We start from the raw sequence: 9233 nt of genomic DNA, 5'->3' as shown, positions 1-9233 counted from the left end.
CCCTTGGTTACTCTAGGAAAAATTCGGGTGGTTTCGCCACGATGGGTTATAGAAATTAGATTGCAGTCCTTGCCTTCCTCGATTTTGGTTTTGGTTACCCATGTAATACACGGATTCTGCGTTCGATGGACATTCTTTGAACAAATTTACTTCCCCACAATAGACATAGGCTACATTTTCAAATTCGGTGGTTGTGCTACAAAACTATTAAACCAATTAGTGGTAAAATTTTTAATCATTGAGAATATTGAGGATACCTGAGATGCGAGTGAAGTAAGAGTGTCCACTTCATGTATTCCAGTGACTCATCTACCTGACGCTGCTCTATTGGTTGGCCAGTGATAATTGTTGCTTGCAATCCACTCCATGATTTCATATACCTCATTATATGACTTAGAAAGGAGAGCACCATTAGCAGAAGCGTCCACTACCGTCCTCGTGTGTGCATTGCGGCCACTATAAAACGTTTCAAGTTAGATGCAATGTGGGATTTCGTGATAAGGGCACTTCCGTAATAATTATTTGTACCTTTCCCATGCCTTATACAAGGACTCATCATCCATATGTTGAAAATCAGTGATCTGGTTCCTCAACTTAGCATTCTTGCTCGGCGGGAAAAACTTCATGAGGAATCTTTCTTCTAACTCTTGCCATGTGGTAATTGAATTTTTTTTGCAATGAGTTCAACTAGGCTCGAGCTCTGTCCCATAGCGAATATAGGAACAACTTCAATTGTAATACATATTCGGGTACTTTTGCTAACTTGAAAGAATCGCTCACCTCCATAAACAGTTTTTAGTGAAGATGAGGATCTTCGGTTGGCATTCCACTGAATTGACCCACTGTCTGAAGCATCTGGAACATGACTGTCTTCAGCTCGATCTGTTATGCCTCGACTTCGGGTCTCCTAATTCCTGGATTAAGATCATGAAACACTGGCACGACATACTGTCTTAGAGCTCTATCCCTATCATCAGTAAGAAGGATGGGATTTTGAGCAGGGTCTGCTGCGTTCTTTGATTCAGATTTTCGAGGTTCATCTCTTCAGTCATTCCCTGACTTGCTTATCTTCTTCGCTGTCAAAAAGTTCATTCAATCTTAGGGTCTACAGGGAGTAAATAGATAATTCGGTCAATACTCAAAAACACCTGAAATAATCACAGAAAAATTAATTAAGTTAAAATTGAACAAAAAAATAAACCAAAATGCAAAACTAACAAATTCACAAATAATGACTTCTTAAAATAGTCCCCGACAACGGCGCCAAAAACTTGGAACGACAAAAGTATGCAAGTGTACACAATCGCAACAAGTAATAAAGTGACAAGTAAAATGTCGAGTTATCATGCCCATAGGGACTGTGAAAAGAATTATTTATGAATGCAATTTAAAAACACTTTGGGAAAGAAAAATATTTTGATTTGAGGAGGTGATTAAAAACTAGGATTTTAACAAAGTAAAATAACTAAAAATAAAATAAAAGTTCCAATGCATGATTTCAAAAGATGATTTTAATCAAGATGACATAATTGTACTAGATTAATTACATTTCTTAACTTAGAAATATTAAACTCATGTTTATGTTGTTACGAATAAATTAACGACAAGTTGGTAATTTGCTAACTAATGAACACACTTACCTACCAAAATCCATTTATCTATTGACTATATCTCTACGTCAATTCAACCGGTAAACAAATTTTAATAAGCAAATGTGTTAATATACATACATACTTATGAAATTAAAATAATCTCTTGTACATATCTCTATGCCAATTCAAACAATTAATTCATCTTACAAGTTATGCAAGGCTAATGTATCGTTAGATACCGTTGCTAATTTAACCCTTAGCTACCTTAGATGATTAAACATGCACTGATTAAGTATCGTGTCAATTAATTTCAATTTAAATCTATTTAAATAATTAATTCATTAGTTACCTTAAAATTGTAATGCAAGAATAACTTAGTCATGGTTTTACTGAATCAAACATCTTATCGAGGCCTATAACAACACAAACACAATTTTAATAACTCAAGTAGACGAAATGCAATCAACCTAACACGAATTAAATTTAAGCCATATTAATTAAATTAAACATATCAAAATCACAAATATTCATAGAAATGTTCATCATAACAACAACACAATTAAAAGGATAGGGAACAATAATCAAATCCGGTGTTTCTCCGAGGCTTAACTAGTTTGCTCCTTTCCTCCTTCTCTGCTTGTTCTTGTTGAACCGAGGCTTCTACGAACACTTGAATGCTACTCCAAATGATGGTTGAAGGAATATTTTTCAAGAGGTGAAATCGGCAAAGGAATGTGGAAGAAAAGGAAGAATAATGGAAGGGAATGAAGAGAGAAAAGTGAGAGAGAAGTGAAGAAATGAATGGGTTTGAGATGTGTTTGAAGTGAGCAGCAAAGGGGGGTATTTATAGGTTGGGATGGCTGCTAAAATTAGCAAAAATCAGCAGCCATAGAGTCCCCCCATGTCCGGCCACACATATGGCAAGTTTGAAGGTTTCAAACTTGCTATTTTAATGTTGGGGCAAATCTAAAACGGCATAAATAGTGAAGGGGGTTTGAATGCAATTTGAAGGAGAATTCAAGGGCCATTTTGCAAGTTAAATGATCATCCAAACAAGCTGGCTGGGTCAGTATGTGGGACGGTCTTGGGCTGCCCAGTGCTCAGTTGGTTCGGTTTTCTCAGTTCAGCTCAACTAGGTCACTTTTCACAATTAATTAATTATAATTCATTTAACCTAAATTAAATTGGATTAAAATTAAAATTAATTATATTATGAATTAATACACATAATTTGGACCGTCTTAGGCTGAAAAAATTATTTCATCTTGATGCTTCAATATTGCTTCTCGATTTTGTGCTTCTAACAGTGTCTGTCGAGCCATTTTTCGCCCTTTGTGCAAATCTGTCTAAAATAATCAAAATTAATCAAAATTTGATATAAAATTAATTAAAATTCAACATGTTCATAATTTGAGTGTAATTTAATTATTTTATAATAATTATTTATTTTTTGACAAGTATTTTACAGAAACTGCATGAATTTGAGTTAAAAAGGACATGAAAAAGTGTGTATAATTTCGTGTTTCCAATATATAAGGAAAATTTCAAAAATATTGGGTAAAAATGTAGGTTTTCATGAGAAAGGACTAAGTTGTAAACAAAAGAAAACTTTCTTTCTCACCCTTTCACTCATGTTGGAAGGATGATGAATTTCCTTTATCCTTCCTTGCTTTTTATACTACCATTTTCTAAATAAAATAAAAATAAATATCTAAGTAAAATATTAATAAAATAATATTTAACTAATTAATTAAAAAATTAACAAAATATCATAATCAACATCATCATTACATTCTAGAATTCTCCCTCTTGCTAATTGACCATTTTACCTTTTATGATCTTTCAAATTCCATCCTTGAATCATCACTTAATTTGGTAAAATTACGATTTAGTCCCTCATAATTCTTCACCTATTCAATTTGGTCCTTGCATGCCAATTCTATATCATAGTAAATTGGATAATTTTCACTTTTGGTCATTTAACTTTCTCATTTTTACACTTTGATCCCCTAAATTTTGAATATTTACACGAGCCAAAAACTTTGCACATATTTATGATTTAGTCACTTCCTTAATACATCACATCATGCTTCTTGATTTAACTCTCTTTTTATATATTACAACTTTCATTTTCTTTGATCTTATACCTTATTTCGTTAAGATTTTATCTCATTATTTATGACCAATGGGGTTTTGAGGATGTTACAGGGATAGTGTGATAGGACTCCAAAAAAGTTCCAACCAATCGAGCTCCCGATGATCTACAAAACAAAGGAAAACAACTACATAAGTATTTAATGCTTAGTAAATTCATAAAAGGTAAACTTCAACTTACTAAACATCAATTAACAATCCATACAACCATGTTCATTTTATCATTTAACATTAAACTTTCCTATGCACCATAATTCACGTGGTTAGTAGAAATCATGAAAACATAACATCTATGCATCATCTCATATACTAGGAAATAAATTCTATACTTTTCTTTTTCATCACATAATAACTTCCCATTCATTACATTTCATAAATTCATACACATCTTACCTTTCCAAATGAACATTAGCAATAATAGGTTTTTATACATGCCTTTCTTTCATCCTTTACTTACCAGTTGAACCGTACAGAATAACATCGGATACTCGGGAACACCTTTTCATATAACCGCAACTTTTTAAATAGCGTTCACATGAGTTGTGAAATGGGCCTGCTCACACGAGCTGTGGATCAAAATGTTGGCTACACGATACTGCTCACACGAGCTGTGGAAAATCCGAAACAAATGCAAGACCTTTGTCATCGGTAGGACATCCAGGTCCAACAGCCGAAATATATAATCTCTAATGATATGTCATTTGTATCCTAAGTATTCTCTAGGTTCAAACGGGACTTGTAAGCCCTCAAGTACTCCATTATCGTATTATTGCTGAAGTAAATATATCTAACATATTCTTAACGAATAATCAACCAAAACAATGCGTAATAAGCATAAAGTTCATACGAACTTACCTTGATACTTCGATCATTTTAGCAAAGTAAAAAACTAATCCAACACCTTAACTTTGCCTCAATTTAGGTCTGGTTGTTGTTGGTTGTTGTGTATCTTGATCTAAATAATAAGTTCATTCAATTAATTACTTCAAGTAACCTCAATTATTCAATTCAACCTATAATTCATATTATCATAAAATTATAAAATTACCCCTCCTATTTTAACTTTTTCACAACTTAGTCCTTAAGCTCATAACTTAAAAATTCCTCGATTCTCTACCCAAAATATACTAGCTTATATTTCTCTATGCCTATATCAATCTATATTTTTGTCCATTTCACTCAAAATACATAGAATTTTTTATTTAATCAATTTACTCCCTAAACCGTAATTTCTCTAAAAAACACTTAACAAAACATGTTCATTTAACAACCAAAATTTATAACCTATCAATTAACATCAAAACACATTCAAACTTTATCATGGCAAGTCTCTCAACCTTTAGCAATTTCGCAAATTAACCCCCGGGCTAAGTAAACTAAGCTAAAACGAGTTCAAAAACATAAAAGTCATTAAAAACGAGCTCAAAATCTTACCATGCAAATGAATTGACAAAGACTGAAGCTTTTCTCCCCCCGTCAATGGTTTAGACAAAAGAGAAGAAAAGAAGATGATGACAATTTTGTCATCTTTTAATTAAATTACCTAATTTACCTAATGACAAAATTAACCTTTAAAATTTATTAAAATTACACCAAAACCAACCAACATCATCCACTAACTTTAAGTATGGTATAATTATCATTCAAGTCCATTAGTTTATCGTTTTAAAGCTTTTTTATCTATTTGACTAATAGAAACCAACTTTTGCACCTTTTTTGATTTAGTCCTTTTTAACTATTAACTATCCAAACCTTAAAATTTCTTAACGAAACCTTAATACGCCCCTAATATTAGCCCTATAGACTTTAAATATTAACAACATACTAACTCGATTGTCAGAATCATAGTCCCAAAACTACTATTTTCGACACCACTGAAAACGGGTCGTTACACTCCTCATTTTCCAGTTTTTCACCTGTCTAAGTGAACCGACCTCTTTGTTACCACTACCTTCTCCTCATATCTCCTCCCTTATTGTACACTTGTATCAACATAATTAAAACTATATATATATATTAAACTTAAAACTACTTCAATAAAAATATAAAGCAAGGTAACGTTATCCAAATATATTAAAAGAGTACAAAAACCTAAGCTAATAAGTTTACCTCAAACACCCATTCCAAAGTCCCTTAAGATTGTTAGAACAAGCTAAAGCAACATCTAAACTTAAAGTTTTAGAAAGAAACGAAGGAGGATCATCCCAAAAGAATTCATTTGCGTACAATAAAACCACCTAAACTAAATAATAAGCTGCTTTATTAGCATCTCATCGTGTCCAAAGAATGGATAAATGTAAATAATCTTATGTTAAAGCTCCAAATTTTAAAAGATCTAAGCAAGACATAATCAAAGTGTGTATAGCTTCCATGCAATCAGAGATTCAAAATTTTTTTTATCATTATTCAAAGATTTTAGCCATGATAAAACTTCTGTTATAGCCAACAACTCTGCCATTTGAGGCTAAAAACAATATGGAAAGTACCAAAAAGCCTTTGATAATACTATTATTATGATCCTTTAGAATTACAAGAAAATCTGAGCCATTAGTTTTAATTTCATATTACAATAATTAATTTTACCATCATATTATCTCATTAGAATCTGTTATATCCCTTCACCACCTCGACACTTTGGTCGACCATCTGCTTTAATTAGAGGAATGACATCCTTCCATTATTGGGATCACCCACTAGATAAGCATTCCTAACAAGTCTTCCCTGTAATAGCCCATTTTTTAATGGGGACGGAACAGTGATTTCGGGACCACAAATTTCTATCATTTTGGCTCGTAAATATTTTTTATAGAAGATTTATGGATTCATTAGGGTCGTATTAATTTTTTTGTTAAGAAATCTTATCGTTCGGATAGCTAATTAAAGAAAAATGGCTAAATTGTAAAATGTGCAAAACTTATTAATTAATGCATTTGGATGATTTAATAGCCTAATTAATAAATGTGGGAGGACCAATAGGTAAATTAGTCCTTATTTTAGATAGTAGACGGTAATGGGGTTTAATTTAAAGAAAAATTGAATGAAAATTAGTTATAATGGCAATTTTGTAATTAAAACAAAATTAAGTAAAGAATAAACACTTTCTTCTTCATTTTATCTTCAACCTTGCCGAAAAATCATGGAAATAAAGCTTGGAGAATCAACCAAACATAATACCTTGCATTTGAGTGATTTCTATAACTGTTTCTTGTAATTTTTATGTTTTTGAGATCGTTGCAACTAGGTCCATCTAGCCCATACTTTCGTTTTGGAATTTGTTAAAAATTTGGAAGTTTCCTTGATGAATATTGGTTGTTTGTGATGATAATTATGTGTTTCAAGCTTTGAATATGATTTTTTGTTGTTTTGTAAAGTTATTTTCGTTAGTTTTTTATTAAATGATTAAATTGTTAAAATATTAAAATTACATGGTTTATTGGTGAATAAGAGGTGTTTTGTGGACTGTTTTAAGGCCTAGAATATTTGGTTGTAATCTGATTTTGAGGAAAATGGTTAATTTGATGATTTTAGAGTTAAGGGACTAAATTGAAAAGGTTGTAAAAGTTAGGGGCAATTGTGTAATTTCAAAAAGGTATAAAATGTAAAGTAAATTGGAATATGAATTGTAGGCTAATAATTGAGAATTTTACATTATATATTAAGACCCTGTTTATTTACAAGGAAAAGGGAAAATTGTGGTAGTCTTTGAACTTCTACAACTTAGTCCAGGTAAGTTTGTACTGTTTAAAATTTAGCATATATATGAAATGTTGGATGATATAAAATGGTATAGTAGATATAATTGATTATATATGATGTAAGGTTACTTGAGAAATGTTATTAAATTTCAATATTTGGATCAGATTGAATGCGAGATAGAGTACATTAAATATATGGTGTGTTATGGGGGATTGGAATGGAGATTGTTGTGGAGTGATATATATATGTTTCCTAAGTAGACCGAAGTTCAACATTTGTTGCGAACTCTCGTATTATACTCCCTGTTTTGGTGTATTTTCGATTGGATTAGCTCTTTAGAGCCATTGGTGTGTTATCGGGTGGACTGGCTTGTATAAGCATCTGGTGTATTTCGGTTGGAATATCGATGTACTCATATTCGTAAGTCGTTCATCAGATTGTAAATCTCTGTAATGCTACTCATATTCGTAAGTTGTTCATTAGATTGTAAATCTCTATAATGTAACTTGTTTAGTGATTTTGATGGTTATGTCATGAATTTGAGTTTTGAATTGAATTTTGCGATTCACCGGTTGAGATTGTGGATAACAGGGAACACATATGGTTGTATTATTAAATTATTTGTTATACTTATTTCGGTAATATGTATCATATTAATACGTCGAACTTACTAAGCTTCAATGAGCTTACTTGTGTTATTTTATGTTTTTGTAGATATTTTGAAGGTTGGACGATCGGATCGGCACTCAAGTCACACCATCCACTCATTTTTGGTAGTTTTTGAAACATTCATTTCGGATTATATGGCATGTAATAGGCCTGTATGCCGTTACTATTGTTTCGATATGTAAAATGTTAAAGTATGATCTTAAGTGCAAGTAGTTAACGTAATATGATAGGCGAACTAAGGAAGATGTTTTTGTGCAAATATATGGTATGTGTTAATGGAATGATGTGATTAAGGTGCCTATGTTAGGCATATTGGTTGAATCTTAGATGGTGTGATTGAACATACTTTGAATGATAGTTCTTTATGTTATGAAATTGTATATATACTTGTGAATCAATGAGGATACATTGGTTAGGCACTTAGGATGGTTTATTTATCATGTTTTTAACTTGTTTAATGTCACTTTGAATAGGTCTTTTGGCTAGTAAATGGATTACTTAAAGTTCAAGTAAGCTTGCAATAGTAACTTGTTGTTTAAGGTTCATTTGGGTTCACACGGCCTGGCGACACAGCCGTGTGTCATTTGATGATTTCTTTAGGGTGCAAGTCAGTGAGTTACACGACCTAACACATGTCCTGGCACACGGACGTGTGGGACAACTTAGAGAGTTACACAGCCTGACACACTAGCGTGTGACACAGTCGTGTGTCCTTACTCAGGGAGTTACACAGGCAGGGACATGGGCTGAGACACGATCGTGTGTCCCTATTTCGAAAGTTACACGGCTTGGCCACACGGTCATGTATCACATGTTTTGAAATTTTTCATATTTTTCTTAAAACTTCTGTTTTTTTTTCAAATTGGTCCCAAATTGTTTCTAGGTTATTTTTAGAGCCTCGAGGGCTCGATATAGGGACATTGTACATGATCATGAATGGTTTGTGATGTGATTATTATATTGATTGATAAAATGTTCAAATGTTTCTGATTGTTTAGTAATACTCCATAACCCTAATCTAGCGACAGAGACAGGTTAGGAGTGTTACACTCCCACTCTTTGGCAACGAGATAAGCCATTGTTTCTTAAGCACTCACTTTTTAAGTGTAAAAACTCTCCAAG

At 32.4% G+C, this 9233-nt stretch overlaps 1 non-coding gene across 1 annotated transcript; it reads left to right on the top strand.

The window, feature by feature from the left end:
- Window positions 1–489: 489 nt before the first annotated feature.
- LOC128041428 (small nucleolar RNA R71) lies at window positions 490–596 on the top strand. Its single transcript, XR_008196450.1, has one exon. It is a non-coding gene; the product is annotated as a small nucleolar RNA R71 (small nucleolar RNA).
- The last annotated feature ends 8637 nt before the right edge of the window (window positions 597–9233 follow it).

The sequence above is a fragment of the Gossypium raimondii genome, chromosome 5, assembly GCF_025698545.1.
Source record: "Gossypium raimondii isolate GPD5lz chromosome 5, ASM2569854v1, whole genome shotgun sequence".
In the NCBI taxonomy this organism is placed as follows: Eukaryota; Viridiplantae; Streptophyta; class Magnoliopsida; order Malvales; family Malvaceae; genus Gossypium; species Gossypium raimondii.
The sequence above is the reverse complement of the archived record's forward strand: the minus strand, read 5'-3'. Positions and strand labels throughout refer to the sequence as shown.